This window comes from Lycorma delicatula, chromosome 5, assembly GCF_047948215.1.
Source record: "Lycorma delicatula isolate Av1 chromosome 5, ASM4794821v1, whole genome shotgun sequence".
Lineage (NCBI taxonomy): Eukaryota > Metazoa > Arthropoda > Insecta > Hemiptera > Fulgoridae > Lycorma > Lycorma delicatula.
In genome coordinates, this window is record NC_134459.1 from 37,207,415 (window position 1) to 37,225,000 (window position 17,586).

Sequence of the window (17,586 nt, forward strand, 5' to 3'; positions counted from 1 at the left end):
CTGTAGAGCTACCTTAAATTACATGTTTATTAATAACAGCTACTACTTGAGAAAAAAAAACAGATTAATTTATTAGAAAATATAAAACTAATTTTTTTTTTTAATTCTTAAGACTCCTTTTCTTAAAAGAATTTTTGGATAAAATATTAATACTGCATGCAGTTGGATTTTCAATCTTGAAAATTAAAAACTATAAAAATTTGTTTTTAAAGACGGTTCCCCTTAAGTCCCTTGTTTTTCTTTGGGTTTAAAAGTTTATTTACTGGAGTAATTATTGACTAAAACTAATTGGCTAAATTTGGTGGAATCTTATTCAAAAGGTTAAAAATATTATAGTTTACTAAAAAACATATTATGTATACCGTAACGTACCCTTTTCCGATGGAGTCGAAAATCAGGCCAATGCTGGGATATATATCTAAATATTTTTGTCAATTTTCAATAATCTATCAATTGGTTTTCGATTTATGAAGAAAAAACCTATTTAGAGCTAATGTTTAATATTCCTCCATCCGTAACTCTTTCGAAAATTTTACGTAATTTAATTAATTTTCATCATACTAAAGACCAATTTTTTTTACAACTACTATATATAAATTAAAAATGATAAAAACTTCTCCTTCCTCTTTTTTTAATTTTGTTTAAAATTTACTTCCACCAATGCACTTTTTATAGAAAGTTCTCGATCCCAATTTATGAAGAATTTATATTGATCCAGTCAGAAGAGAGTAATCAAAATACAGCCCAGTACAAGCAATTTTTCTGTTCATACATCTTCAAGAAATTCCTATAATTATTTTGTGGTTTTTTTTTGGACTAAGCGAGGTCTTGAAACGTCGTCCTTTTACAAAAACACTGTTATCCAATTTTCGAGAATGGTGATACTTTTTCTCTATAGCTTTGGTGTTACAAAATATTTAATATGACTACTTTTTTTTAAATTATTTATTTATTTCTTATACATAATTTTCTTTATTTACTTTATGTAACATCTATATACATAAATTTTTTACAAAGACATTGTGTTTCATCTCTTTAAGTTTAAAATTTAACAAACTTATTGCAATTATTACATGCGTTTAATATAAATAGATATTTTATCGAAAATAATAAAAATGAATGTTACTTCAGAAATAAGACAGCATTTTTTTTAAGGAAACCAAAATGAAATTTTAATAAAGTTCAGAATACTTTAACAAATTTAAATGATTTTCATAAGTTTTAAAAATCAAAAACGGGTTAAATATATCACTATTTTGTGTTAATTTCTTGCTGTATTTCAAGCATTAATAATTTTTCATAAAATTTAATACTATACATGGTTTAACAAAAAATACTAAGTCACGACTTCTATTGTATACAGGAAAATAATTTCATGTAATCAAAAAGTTGTGACAGGTTATTAGAAGTACTCATATTTCTTTTCCACTACATGAATTCTTGTAACTGACAAACCAGAAAATCGATTGTAGAGCATTTTTTTTTTCATTAAAATTCCACTATCAATGGTTTATTGTCCAGAAGTATTTTTCATTGAAAAGTTTATTGTTACCAAACGTCAAATTTGTATATCTTCTCCTCCCTCACGAATGATATGTATTATGTCATCAAGGAAAATCATCTATAATGAAGTGGATATGTTCTCCAAAAACTTTGTAATGTTTATTACTAATGACAGCCATTACAGTTTTTATGTTATTAGATACTTCTGCGTTAATAACAGAAGTTCCATTTTATAAATTTTTAATTTCATCATAGATTAAAAAGCAAATTTCCTTTTCATCTATTTCGATTGTTATAAATATATGTAATCTTTTCATAAAACTTATGAAAACTTATTTTGGCAAAACTTACGCATGCAATTCCTTTATCCAATCGTTTCTTTCTCTTCCCCTTATTTTAGTTTAATAGAAATCTTATATAAATGTGATTATATCTTACGGTACCTACATTTACACAGTCTGTAAAATATATTAATGACATTAGGTACAGAAATAATAAATTATTAGAAGAAATATTTTATGTTGTACCTTCATTTTAATATCTTCAGTAACACTAGAAATTAATAATATAATATTGGTTATTTCTTTATTTTATTTTTCGTTTGCTTATAATTTACTTGCTTTAATTTGTTGTTATTGCTTTGAACATTGAAACGTTGAAATTGATTAGCTATTCATTTTCAAAATCAAACCTCTGATTAAATCCAAAACCTTCACTTTGGCAAATAAACTACCCCCTAGAGCTACAAAACTTTAGGCAAATTATAAGGCCGTCTCAATGGTTATGAATTTTAACTTAAAAAACAATTTTGCAATTATTTATTGGGAAATACTGAAATACAAACTCCATATCCAAAAAATAATGAAAATAATAATATATTCGGCCCTGAATGGCGATTCAACTGGTAAACTAAAACGTTATTCCATTATTTATATATTCGGAAATAAAAGGAAAAATTAATCAGATGTACTGTGAACAAACACAGCGATGATTACGTACTTAATAACAGATAAATCCTCCAATTATTTTATGTAAAGTATGAATGAAATTCGTTTTGACAACGAATTAATTAACCGTTTTCAATTTGGCCTTAATTGAGATACCATATATAAAGTTACTGTACGTACAACAAATGTAAATAATTGCAGTAGCCTTATTAAAAATATATTAATTAAATTTTTTGCTAAAGATTATAACAAAAATATAAATAAATAAATATGTATGTTACTAGCAGACCCGGCAATGCTTCGCTATTGCTGAATTTGAGTATATATATATATATATATATATATATATATATATATATATATATATATATATATATATATATAGATTAAATGAACATAATTGAAAGTTTAAAAAACTCAACATTACGGAAGTTCACAAAATTTAATCTTTCACTTTATAAAAGTCAGAATGTACATAAATCCAACTGGCAAAACAACAGCACTATCTATCGGATGTAATTCAAGCCACTCTCTAACCACAGTAATCGGTGGAAAATAACTTTTTAACGAAAAAAGATATGGCTGCAAAATCATCATAATTAACATTGAACATTAAGAAACTAACAAAAAATAATGGAACTTCACAAAATTTAACCTTTCACGTTATAAAAGTCAGAGTGCAAATAAATCCAATTATCAAAACAGCAGTACCTATCGGATTTAATTCAAACTACTCTGTAAACATAATAGTTTGTTCAGAATACCCCTAATTTTCTTTCTACTGGCCACATCCAGGATTTCAATAGGTTTAAGCCTTCTCCGGACAATGCGGATCATTTTACAAAAACTTCCTCGTAAATCAGTCCAGTAGTTTTTTAGTCTATAGCGGACACACATACGAACATTGCCTTTTATATACACAGAAGAGAAAAGTCTGTTTGTATATTTGTTGTTGTATATTCGGTGTTTCGTAAATATCTCGACACCGGTGCTATCTAGAGGGTACAGTTTTTACAAAAACTTTTCTTTTCACGTAACTAATCTTTTTTTTTTTAATATGAGCCAAATCGGACCATAAATACAATTTTTCGAAGTATGTTGACTCCAGCGCCACCTAGCGGGTCCAAACTAATTCAGAAACCTTCGCAGATGTGCGCACAACAACTCACCAAAGTTTCATCGCAATCGGATCAGTGATATAGGAACCCATACGGGACAAACAAAAATTCATTTTTATATATATAGATTTGTCACATTTGGCATTTCGGTGTATGTGTTGTTCTGACATAATTCCAATTCTAAAATATATGTTAATTGATTTACTTATTACGCAAAATTATTATTTTCCTAAGTGAAATTAATTACAAAAATATTCAATTCATTAGTTTTGCATCATAATTTCTACACATTTTGTAGAGAAACTATTTGTTAATTTATTATATCATTTTTGTTTAAGTTTACAATAACTTCATAAGATTCAAATATTTTGTTTCATAAAAAATAATAATAAAATTAATTTCCTAAAATTTTTCATTTAAGTAAATGATACCACGCCATAAAATTCCAGGTTTATTCTTTCACAAAATGGATGGTATTATATTCAACAGTTAATACAATTTTTGTTACTTATGGTAATAGTTTACTACACAGATATTTTCTTTTACATGCAAAATATACAAGAACGACATTTGTAGAATATATTATATTAATTTAAATTTTCTTACCTCATAATTCCATATTCTGAATATATAAAGTTCTCCAAGAAATGCCCTCAGAATTCCGAGTTCTGAAAGATAGAAAATTTGTTTTTAATTTATTACAATTTACATTAGAATAACTGTTATTAAAAATTTATGTGTGCCGATTAGGAAGTTTGGAGAAGGAAGCAGGAAAAATTAGTGACGAAACCTAAGCCGAGCAAGTCAGTGACGACGTGTTCTCGTACAGGCCAGTAAGCCTACTACACCTACTATATCTAAGGTATTCGACAGGCTATTCCCTCGAAGATTGTGGCCTGTATTAAAGGAGAGACAAGTTATTCCTAACCATCAGTTCGATTTCCGAGGTGAACACTAGTCCATTGAATAGACACACAAGAACTTTCGTGTTGTCACCAACTACCTGTAAGGTTCTGTTCGGCTGCCTGTTTAGATATACAGCAAGCATTCGATAAAGTCTGGTGTCTAATCTGCTACAAAAACTAAAAACAAATCTATCTCATTTGTTTTTATTTAATATAGCGTAGTTACTTGAAACGAGGCTTCTCCCAGATTAAATACAAGAAGGAGTTATCTGCATTCTTTGATAATTCCTCGGATGTTCCTCTGGGTTTAGTGTTGGAGCCTGTCCTCTACATCTTCACTGCGGACCTTCCACTTACTGACAATACCACAATTGCATCGTTTGCCGAGGGATGGCAATAGTAGCTGTCGATGACGATCCAACTCAAGCCATGGCTAAATCGAAATCTGGGTTAGACCTTCTAGCCGAGTGATTGAGGAAATCGAAAATAGACATAAATCAAGCGGAATCGACTCACGTGACATTGGGATGAGAAGAGGTGACTGCCCAAGAATCCATTTGTGTGAAGATTACATCCCGCGAGCTGAAAGTGTACGGTATTTAGATATTTACCTAGATCGTCATCTAGCATGGAAGGTCCACATTAAAGAAAAGAGGAAACAGCTAGATATCAGATTTATTGAGCTATACTGGTTATTAAGAAGGAAATCGCAACTATCCTCATCTAACAAGTTAATTTTGTAGAAAGTGATTCTAATACCGGTTGGACATACGGAATCCATGTCTGGGGTGTGGCAATTATCAACAATATAGAAATTAATCAGCGTTTCCAGAAAGATTTCTCAGGGGATAACATAGGCGTCATGGTTCATACGGAACAACAAAATTCACGAGTACTTAGGGTTACCGTGTGTTCGAGAGGAAGTCGATCTTTTCTATTTAGTACAAAATAAGACTAAACGATCACGTAAACTATGTAACTGTTAGACAATGGGGAAGATAAACCTTTTAGACAATAGGGAAGATGTAAGCTGATTATAGCAGGTAGATATATTTTATCTTTTAACCTAATAATGATACTTAGGATAAGGCCTCTTCTTAAGTTGTGCATCATCAAAGTATTTATATGTTATATTTATGATCATTTATGTTTCTAATGTTATCTTTTCCTATGATACTATTATTCTTTTTATGTTGTGGTTTCATTCGTGGAAACTGGACATTATTATGATTTCTAGTTCATTACTGGTTGAACTTTATCAATACTTATATTACCTTTGATGTCTAGAATGTATTTAATTAAGATATTTTAAGGTAAACTTCTTTGTAACTTGATTATTATCAAAAAAATTAGTTATGGTTTCTAATCTACGAAACCGATTGTAAATACAATTTGGGATACAAAAAAGAAAAAAAGCATCTCATCCTTGAATGGAAATCTAGGATAGCAGTAAATCATCGTCAACGAGCTTTATCCGATTTTCATTTCAGGATGTTTTCAATCAGTTTTAAAATATACTGCAAGCAAGAAAAAAGTAATGATAACTCGGCAGCGATGAAGAAATTATCGGATTATTGTATTTTAAATACAAGCATTTACCTGTGTACTTTTACATTTATATTGTTATTATTATTTATATTATAAATATTCAGTTATTTATTACTTTCAGGTCTGAAACAATTATAAATTTAAATTATATTAAATAGATTTTAAATTTTCTATTATTGTTCCATAATTTTTTGAGATCGTATTCGAATAAATTTCTTCACCAAATTGGTGGTCTGGCATATTATTTTTATACAGCAACGTATAATTAGTTCACAATTAGTGCTGGTAAATTCATTACATTTTTTCTGTAGACTCCAAGCAAATGGACGACATATGCACGTAACGTCATACTGGGTAATTTTGTACCGACCGTCTTCATTTGCTCAATAAATTTTGTTATTAATTTTATTCACTATACTATTTTATTCCTATGCTGTTAAAAAGTCCCCCAAAAGTGTCTCTACTTCTTTTATTCTCCTTCCAGTTTTGTTGTAAAGAGATGTCCGATAATTCCTTCATTGCTACCGAATTATTATTAATTTTTTCTTGCTTGCAATATACTTTAAAATGCTTAAAAATAGAATTCATCGGTTCTTTATTACACGACTTTTATTCTGATTTTACTTTGTATGTTAAATACAATTATTTAAAAACAAACTTTATTATTCATTTACTAATATTTCTATTTTTTTTTTACGTATTTCTAGTAATTAACAGCCTAAACTTCGAACGGATTTTATGTTTTTGTACTTTTCCAGGAAATCGTTCTATTTTAAATCATGAGTTTTCAGACATTTTTCTTGGAGGGAAAAATAACAATTTTAAGATTAATGATTTCGTAAATCATTTATGTAAATTTATGTAAATAATATTTTGAAAAAGGAAAATATACGGGATTTCATCTGTTAGATACTTGAACTATTTTTGATGGATTTTTTTTGTTTTTGCTGGTATAGAGTTTTTTTTAGTTTTCTTGTTAATGATATTATTTTATCATATTAGCTATTATTTTAGCATTTTTGTACACATAACTTATGATTTAAGTAATTTTGGATTACCCAATTGTAATTTACAATTATTATAGCAAGAGTAGAATTTTTCGATAACATTGCTTAAAATTTAAATTTACTCTTAAGGTATATTATTTAATAATTATTTTTTATAAATTTTAAAATCTTTTTTATTACAACCGTTGACTATTCGTTTTCAAAATGTGTACAAAATTTGAAAATGCATATTTAGTTTTGTTTTCGTCATATCATTAATATATTTATATTTTCATAGATTTTACTGAGCTCACTTTTACGCGTACATATGGGTAGTTCAGCTAAATTGACTTTACTGGAAATAATAATTCTCCATGTTGTGAGAAAACCTAAAAGAAAATTAAAAAGAGATTACCATAAGCATAATAAAAAAAAAATTGTATCCATTCTATTGTTAATGACAACACATTACTCTGTTAATTTTTTCGTACATTTGCCTACGTAATAAAAATGAATCTATAACAATATTATCATGGTAAACGCTATAAAATACCAGCGTAATACATTTATTACATTATATCGATCAGATACCGTGGTATGTTTTATTGTGCCGAGATTAATTACGCAAATACTGATCTTGGTGATGTAATGTATAACATCTAAGTCTTTCAACTGAAATGTAATGGATTCAAATACCACTCCCGTGTGGCACTTTTAACCACTAGAAGAAATTACATTTATTTTCCCGACAAGCTTTTGGAGCCTACTTACTGAATTTAAAAAAAACGAAAAAACATTTCTCACTGTCTCACTCCTCACATTCTCATTTACATAGTTCATATGATCTTTATGTAGTCATTGATTTATAAGAAAATTTAATGGTACTGACTGATTTAAGAGGATGGAAAATTTTAAGTTGCGTATTACATATTTTCAGAGCATTTTCTGTTACTATATGAAATTACAAAGTTTTAACTTTGATAGTAACGTATTATAAGTGAAGGTTGATGAATATTTACATCATTTTTTTTCTTTAATCCAAATTATAGTAATTTGGAAAGTTTATCATAATAGATATTAATAAACTCTATAGTAATTTTATTTAAGCCGGTAAATTTTATCATAACAACAAAAAATTATAATTATCTAATTCGTAGTGCTCTATTGAAATCATTACTCGCGCATTAATTTACATATTCACTCATCATTGTATAGTATATCCGTAATCCCTAGTGAAAAAGAATTGTAACTTGACAGGAAGGCTTTTTTGTATGCTATAGACACTAGGTAAGAAGGGATTTTTAGAATCCCATTCCCAAGAGATTGAAATAAGGATGAAAGTTTTTCCAACAATCGCTATATCTCAGAAACTGTTGGAAATAGAAATGTAAAATTTAGTACGGAGCTCTTCGAGAACTGATTTGAAAAAATAAAACCAGATTTTTTTTTTTAAAATCATTGTTTCCAATCATTATTTTACTCTTAAGTAAACCAATATGAAATTTCATAATGTTTCTTAATAATTTTTATTTTCAATTCATAAATCATAAAATTTGATGATAAAAAATTTGCTTAGTACAGATGAACTTTTTTACTGATTTAAATGAAGCGAATAAAAATTGTATCGAGAAAAAGAAAGATTTATTTACATTTTATCATGATTTCTGCTTATACATTCTGCAATCTTCTAAAACTGCACTTTGACTTTGTAACTGTAGGAATTAAGATGGAAAATTTGAAAATAAGAAACGATTTCTGTTTTATCGTGATGTAATATTCTCAAATATATAACTAACACATACAAACATTTTTACGTACTAGAAGTCTTAAAATAAATTTTTTAAATTGTTTCTTTAACAATTTTCTTAACGGCAAATGTTAATCTGAAAAAAAATTCACTCCAAGAAAAACATTAGCTTAATTAATAAATGATTTTTTTTGTGCAGTAGCATGTTGGAACGAACTATTTATGTTTTTATATATTTGTTATTTTAAGGGTATAGCCACTTGACAACTCTTAAACCCATGATATAGAAGATGCCGGCAGCTTATCTACGGAATATTTGTTTAAGTACATGACGTTAAAGATTGTAAGATACTTTTTTTTACAGTTAGCTTTGTCGTTAACCATGCAGAGGTAAAATACTCTAATGTTGATGATAAAGTTTAACGAGATCCTTTCATAACTTTAAATCTTGTGAAAAGACCCTATCCAGTTTTTATCCGTTTTTTTTCGTTTATTTTTTTTTTTTAAGCGATTAACTTTATGAACCCAAAATAAAATTTGATGTAGCACTGAAAAAAATAAATGCTATAATTAAAAACAAATTACAGAATTATTTTTTCATAATTAATAAATTTTTTATTTAATTAATAATTATTTATTTAATTTATTAATTAATTCTTATTTAAATAAAGCTCAATTTTTAAGGGAAATAATTGTTTGAAATAAATATACAAGATGAGCTAAAAATTAGTTTACTAGTCCAATTTTTTTATGTTTTAATAAATAATTTTGATTGGTAAGTCTAATAAGGTTGGAGTTTGAAGCTATCTATAATTGTTGTGGTAAAGCCGACTTTTTCTTTACATTTCTCTGTAATTGTAGTGAGTTTTTATTGACTGGGAAAATGTGCAGTCGGTTAACCTATTTCCTAGAGCTGTTATGGAACACAGTTGCTATTAATGACGAAGATGGTAACGCGCTTTGTAAACCACGTCTCTCAAAGCAATAACAGGAAGCGATGCCTGATGAATACATCTAACAGGGACCACCGGAAGGCTACACGTTGCCTGTTAGAGACGTACTTCTGGATAATGTTAGGGACATCTCAGGTAATGAAAGGGAATGCGAAGTGATGAACTCCCAACCGCACAGCATACCGTGGCAAACTGTGCCAACGTTGGTACGTTTAGGGCGTCAAATGCGGTTTCTCAGGCTCCTGAAAACGGTTTGTCACTCTCCAACCAGTCTGAACATTCCCCCATGGATGAGATCGCTCAGTCAGCTAACAGAGAGAAAATATGAAGCCATCTCCCATACTCCTTAATAGTATCACAGATAGAACGAAACTATGAACTGCTGGAGACATCTGTAACAACAGCCGACTTTGGGGTACGTCTGTTTAATAGTAAACAGCTCAGAATTAGTCCGAAGTACATTGACTCCAAAACGAATAATTCAGCTAGTTAGAGAACAGAATCTCATAGAACATACCGTGATTAGGAAGAATTTAAGAGCATTTAGAGTAGTAGTACGAAATATGTTCTACTCGGTTCCTCTCGATGTTAATAAAAAAGGAAATAAGAGTCAAGGCCATACAGTACGGAGCATTGGTAATGTCCGTCACCGAACAACTAAAGAGCCGATATCTACTTTCGTTATTAATTTGGAGTCACCAGAAAATAACTAAGAGCTATTCAACCTGAAATATTTAACCAACGCACTCTTAGGTTCGAGGAACCTAGAAGGACACCTGGGATTGTCCAATGCATGCGGTCCCAACAATACTAGCACACCAAAAATAACTGCTTGAGACCATACCATTGTGTTAAATGTTTGGGCGTGCATAGGACCGCCGACTGCCAAAAAGGCGACAGCGAGTACTCCCGCAATGTGTGCATTGTGCTACTCGGATAAACTCTGCGAATTAAAAGGGTTGCAAAGTTTATAAGGAAATCTTAGAGAGAAAGCAGAGAAGAAGGGTACACTTAAACCCTGCTATTAAGTCTCGAGATCTCTATGGACGCGCAAGGTGGGCCCCTAAGACGATAACAACTTCCCCCAACTAACGCAAAGATCAACTGCACGTGAATGATCGCACACGTAGCTATCCAGCTAATGATTCCGGATCGCAATGCCACCCTTGATCACTCACTGAAGCGATTGTCGGTGACAAACTTCAGAATTCGTTTAGGTTGGATAAGCTTGACAAGTTGATAACGAAATCGAGTTCATGATGCAGTAAACTGCAAAACTTAAAGGTCGGCTAACGAAGGTGATCACCAAAACTTGCTGATGACGAGAAGTCTGCGGATTGCAACGTGGAACATAAATGGCATTTTCAACAGAAAGAAGAGTTAGAAGCTATTATACTGACTTAACGGGTCGATGACGCGAACACCTACGGTACCTAGGATTACACCTATATTGTTGATTTACCTGGTAGGATCACTCAGAGAGAAGCTAAGACAAATGAACTAAATTGCTAAACTTGCACGAATGTAGTGGCTCTTCACCAGTATTAAACATATTCTGTTTTTTTTATAAACCTTACATAAGTTGGATTATATTTTTAATTTACTTTGAAATTACTTTAAAAGTAATAATAAATTTTACATTAACAGTGCAACAATTTTTTACGAAGGATTTCAGATTATTGATTTATGAAATTAAAAAACAATTATCAGTTATTTTACACCATGTATTATAAATACTACCTAATTTTATCTCAAAATAAAAAAAAAAACATTAAAGAATTTATTTTTAAATTTCACTTTAAATGCAAATGTTTTTGGTTTAAAGTAAGCAATAATCAAATTTTCCAGTTCATTACGCCCGTAAACGTTTACGTTATTTATTACAGTAGTTGAATATAACGTTCCGTTTTATATTTTATCTTAAATCATTTTTTTTTATAATTAAAACAAAAATGTTAGTGACGAAAAATTTAATCAATTTAAAATTTAAAACTATAAAAATAAAAATGCAAATGAAGCTTTGTTCAAAATCTTAAATCTCCGAAAGTTCTTCACCGATTGCTTTGAAATTTTGACACAACGTTGCATTCGAATACGCGTGTGTTTTATATACCTACTATTTATATACCTAAGATATCACACTTGTGACAGGTAAAAACTTGCTTTTTTAAAACAGCGCTATCTGATGGACGTAAAAACAACACTAATTATACTAAATATTTTACGATTCCACTTCAATGTTTCCGATATGTGTGTCCGCTATAGACTAAAATTTACAGGAACAATTTACGCGTGGAGAAAAATGAAGAAAGAGAAAAATCGGAAAAGGGAAAATCGAATAAGGTAAAAGGGAAAAAGGTAAAGAGGAAAAAAGAAAAAAAGGGAAAACGGGAAAAGCAAAGGGGAAAGAGAAAAAATTAAAGGGAAAGGGGAAATGGAAATGAGAGAAAGATAAATGGGGTAACGGAAAAAGGAAAAGGGGATGAAAATTGGCAAAGGAAATGGGGAATATGCTAAAATGAAAATGGAAGAAGGAAAACGGGAAAGGGGAAGAGGGGAAGGAATGCTGAAATAATGGAAAGGTGGTGGAAAAGGAAAGGGAGAAGGAAAAATGGTTAAATTTTGTAAAGTTCCGTAATGTTCAAATTGTTAATGTTTTATCAAACTTTCAATTGTGTTCATTTAATATATATATATATATATATATATATATCATTTAATATATATTTATTTATTAAATATATATTTATTATTTATATATATTATATATTTATATAATATATAATATATATTTATTTATTTATTTAATATTATTCATTTAAATCATTTAATTTATATATATTTATATATATATTAAATGATTAAATGAAATATATATATATACATATATAAAAACTAAAATCTAGCAATAGAGAAGCATTGCCGGGTCTGCTCATTAATGAAATAAATCTGCTCTTCAATTTCTGTTCAGTTTTCTTGTGTTTATTTTATACAAATATTATTTTCTGGATATATTAAAAATTAAACCGTTTTTCTCTGGTTAAATGTGGATTATGAGAGGGGAATAGTTTGACGAATTGTAATACACCTATTAAAACATTCTGGTCGGTAATAAGAACGTTGTTTCTACAGTAATATTTTTTTTTTTTAGAATGTAACGTAAATAGAAAATAATGTTTTAAATTATATACATAATATATAATTATAATTAATTATGTCATCACTCCGCCAGTCTCTGTGGTGGAGTGGTAGCGTCTCGGCCATTCATCTAGAAGTTCCACGTTTGAATCCCAGTCAGTTATGGGATTTTTCATACGCTAAAAATTACCAAAACATATCCCTCACATATATTTCAAGCTAATATGGCGATGTCATTAAGCAAAACAAAAAAAAAAAATAATAGTTTTTTAACTTATCAATACTAAGTAATTCCTTCAATCAATTCCTTATCAATACTAACAATCTCCTTTTAGTATTAGAAACAGACCGAGTTCTTTTTCAATATAATTAGCTGAGATCTACGTTTTGTCTTCAAAGCAGCCACCGCAGAAAATACGGTTTCGCAAAGGAAGAATGTTGATAATAGTAATAGTACACGAAATACTCTTGTTTTCAGTGCAGGAAACTCATCATCCACCTCTGTCCAAAATTCAAAGAATGATTTATTACTAAATTCTCTTTTGATTTTGCCACTTGCCGTGAAATCTATGAAGATTTCTTTTTCGGCAGTTGAGACCCCTTTGATAGTATTTTAAAATGGATCACTAACCCACTCATAACTTGGTAGCACCAAGTTGTAGTCAGAAAGAAAATACTTTTCGAAATTCTTTGCCAGCATGATTAATGATTTTCAATGGTTACAAAGACAACTTTCACTTGTTCTTCAGCCTTGTAAGTTTTAACACATTCATCCAGATTTTCAAACATTTCTAGATGTTTTTTTGCTTTAAATTTCTGCTCCATAATTCCAGTTTTCTACAAAAAGCACTAACCTTATCACTCGTATCCAAAATATGATGATTTGATCCTTGGAGTTACTCAAGGTATTTCATTTCTCGAATATGTCGACCAAGTAGCACAATTCCATTACAGATAAACCGTCTCGAAACTTCTCGGTTTCCGGTCGGTTTTCCTCTTATAGAAAAATGGCGATTTCATCGCTTATTTCATAAACACGTTGCAAAAACGTCCCATCTGATAACGATGTTGCCTCGCAATAAAATAGTAACACCGGGTTGTACTGCACTCATCTCTTTACAAAGTGCAGAAAATATTCTTGATTTTAGGGGTCACACTTTTATATAATTTACTATTGTTACAACCATCGCTAGCGGAATATTCAAACCAGGACTCATTTCTTTGGAAGGCAGAAACTCTGTAGACCACGCAATGTCCAGATAAGCTGCGGAGATATTTGTTTCACAAGTACTTGCATACTTTTGGAATCTTCCAGACATTGAACGAGCACCATCGATGCATATTCTGTCGCAATTTTTCCACTCTATGTTTGCCTCGTTTATGAAATCATTTAAGATAGCAAATAATACGACTGCTGTTGCTTTGAGTTCTATTCGCTTGCAGAAAATTAGTTTTTCTATTGCTGAAAAGTTTTTCTATCACAAAATCAAAGATAGGCAATAGAATTAACACCTTTATTGCGATCTGTTGCCTCATCAATCTGAATTAAAAAGAATTTGTCACTCAACTTCCTTAAAAGGTGATGCAGTACATTTTCAGCTATATCACCACGGGTAACGTGTATCACGGGTAACAGTATCATTTTATATAGGTATGGACTCCAATTGTTTGGAAAATTATTTCCAAACATAGTTTCTACAATCTCAATTGCATCTGGCAAAATAAGCTCTTTACCAATGGTGTGAGGTTTTTTACATCTGGTTATTTTACATAAACCTTTTAAGAGGCAAATAAAGCTTTTTCACTCACAAACAAATTTTTAAAAAAAGTTTTGCTTTTCATATGATTTTAATTTTTATTCAAAGAATTCTCGGGATTTGTTAACGTACTTAATATGAATCGTTTCCAAATGTCGGTTAAGTTTATTAGGTTCATACTTTCTACTGCTTATATTTTTGAGCAAATGACACACAGGTGCCTTTTTTCTTCATTTATTTCAGTACTGGTAAACCCAAAATTTAAGAATTCCTGAGAATATTTTCTTGATTTTATTTTCGGAATTACGCTCGTCTGTAAACTTGTTGACGCTTACTTAAAAATTTTACCATGATTCCGTATAAATCTACTGCCATGAGTATTTGACGATAGATTTTATAGCGATAGAAGGATCGACTTGATTGAAACTGGCTGAATTGAACGAGGTTTAGCATTTATACACGTTTGCGCAGACGGTCGCGCGACGTTCCAGAATGTTTGAGACAAATGGGAACTTCTCACAAAGTCACAGGAATATGTTATATGGTTGATGAAAGACAAAGAGCAATACAGAGGCATCGATTCTAGTTTTCTCAATGCAGCAGATCGGTGTTGCCACATATCAATAAATTTTTATTCTTGATCATTTTTAAGGTTTTAATTAAGGTTGTAGTGTAGCTTTAGCGCCAAAATACTCAAAATACATTATTATTGTATATATTTTTATTGTATGAGTGGGGGGGGGGGCACGATGAAAATTATGATTGAAAATTGCATCTCCAATACTAAAAGGTTGAGAAACGCTGAATAAAAGTTAATTGTTCAAAATTACTCGTATACTTTTTGAAAATGATTTTGATAGAAAGATGTATAAAATTAATTAAGATAGTATTAAAAACTAATTTAAATGTCAGGAAAAAATTTTTGAAACTATATGTTTGGTGTGTCGCTTTATATGGAAGTGAAACTTGGACAATCGGAGTATCTGAGAAGAAAAGATTAGAAGCTTTTGAAATGTGGTGCTATAGGGGAATGTTAAAAATCAGATGGGTTGATAAAGTGACAAATGAAGAGGTATTGCGGCAAATAGTTCAAGAAAGAAGCATTTGGAAAAATATAGTTAAAAGAAGAGACAGACTTATAGGCCACATACTAAGGCATCCTGGAATAGTCGCTTTAATATTGGAAGGACAGGTAGAAGGAAAACATTGTGTAGGCAGGCCACGTTTGGAATATGTAAAACAAATTGTTAGGGATGTAGGATGTAGGGGGTATACTGAAATGAAACAACTAGCACTAGATAGGTAATCTTGGAGAGCCGCATCAAACCAGTCAAATGAATGAAGACAAAAAAAGAAAGAAGTAATTTTATCAGGAACAAAGCACGTTTTAATTTAATAGTAGTAATAAATGTGTTAAACTGACGTAATTATATTTCTTATTTTGATCAAAATCCATGCTTAATGTTTTTAGAGTTCATGTTCGGTGTTGGATCTCGGAAAGATGTGTCAAGAGCTTACTGTTTTCTTATTAGGAACTAGGTAAACTGGCTTCTTGGTTTAAGCTTATACGTTAAAAATTATAATTAAATTTTATTAAGATAATGAAAAATAAATTATACGTACTTCTTCTTGTTAAAAAGTAATACCGTACACAAAACTGAAGCCAATTTATAAAATTCAAAATAACTGTGTGCTTGTAAGTTATAGAGATTGTATAGCTTAAACATATATTCGGCTTAAAAACAACTGATGTTAAAATTTGGATAAATTTTATTATTTTAAATAAGTTTATGTTACAGTTGCGTCATATGTAAATGACACAGCAATATTGGCGATTAATGATAGTCCGAATATAGTCTCAGAGAAATTACAACCTGCACTGGATGACATCAGCGTTTGGTTGTGTAAAAGTAGAATATAGTTAAAACCGACAGTCCAGCCACTTAACGTTGAAGTTAAACCCTGAAATTCATTTAAACGGTGTCAGAATACCTTATGTCAGTAAGGTAAGGTGCCTGGGCTTTTACCTAGATCGCCGTTTAACTTAGAGAGATCATGTAACGGAGAAAAAAATAAATTGCTTGACATTAAGTTAAAAAGATGTATTGCATATTGGAAAAGGATCTCAACCTCCTTTATCCAGTAAGATTTTACTTTGTAAGGCTTTCTAGAATCCGGCATAAACTTACGGAATTGAACTCTGGAGCACAACCGGTAACAGCAACGTGAAGATCATTCAACGATTCCAGAATAAAATGCTACGGAACATAACGTAAGGGCCGTGGTTCGCGAGGAGTACTGAGATTTACGATTGCATAGGCATTCCATACGTTCGAGAAGAAGTTGAACGCTTAGTTTCGAGATATCTATCCGGGTTGGAGAAGCTGTTAATCATCTAGTTTTGACGTTACTTGACAACAGTGAGGACGTTAGGATGAAAAGAATCTATGTGATTCATCTGACTGGACCGTTATGACGTTCCGGTTTGTTAGAGATAACTCTTCTTATATTATATTTATTTTATTCTCTGTTATTCAAATTTATGGATGCTTACGTTTATTATTTAACTATAGTTATCTTAAAGTTAATGTTTCATTTAAAGTTAATGTTTATTTTTTTCTATTTACGTATCCGACCTGATTAATGGCGTAATGATATTTATCTATATTCAAAGACACTATAAAATATTACGTTACTTCAAAGTTACTAGTATTTATCTTGTATTAATTCTTATTAATTGTTTTAGTACTAGTTAAGAATTATCATTGCATCCTTGTATTATCAATCGTATGACAGACAATAATCTGTCATACGATTTATTTATAGCTTCAGTGTAAATGCTGATTTTAAATAAAGGAATTCAGAAAAAATAATCATTTAGAAGTATAAAAAAGAAAAACGAATAAAAATTTCAAAAAATAAAACTTGTAATTACCAATAAAGTACTTTGTTGGATAGATTCCAACATCAAAAAAGTAATGAAA

At 30.1% G+C, this 17,586-nt stretch overlaps 1 protein-coding gene across 3 annotated transcripts in view; it reads right to left on the reverse strand.

Moving 5' to 3' along the window:
• Oct-TyrR (Octopamine-Tyramine receptor) overlaps positions 1-17,586 on the reverse strand; it is a 1,169,363-nt gene that overhangs the window by 915,302 nt on the left and 236,475 nt on the right. For all 3 annotated transcript variants that reach the window (XM_075365895.1, XM_075365894.1, XM_075365896.1), the window contains exon 2: positions 4,175-4,236. The gene's annotated coding sequence lies outside the window, so the exon portion shown is untranslated. The remainder of the gene's footprint in view (positions 1-4,174; positions 4,237-17,586) is intronic.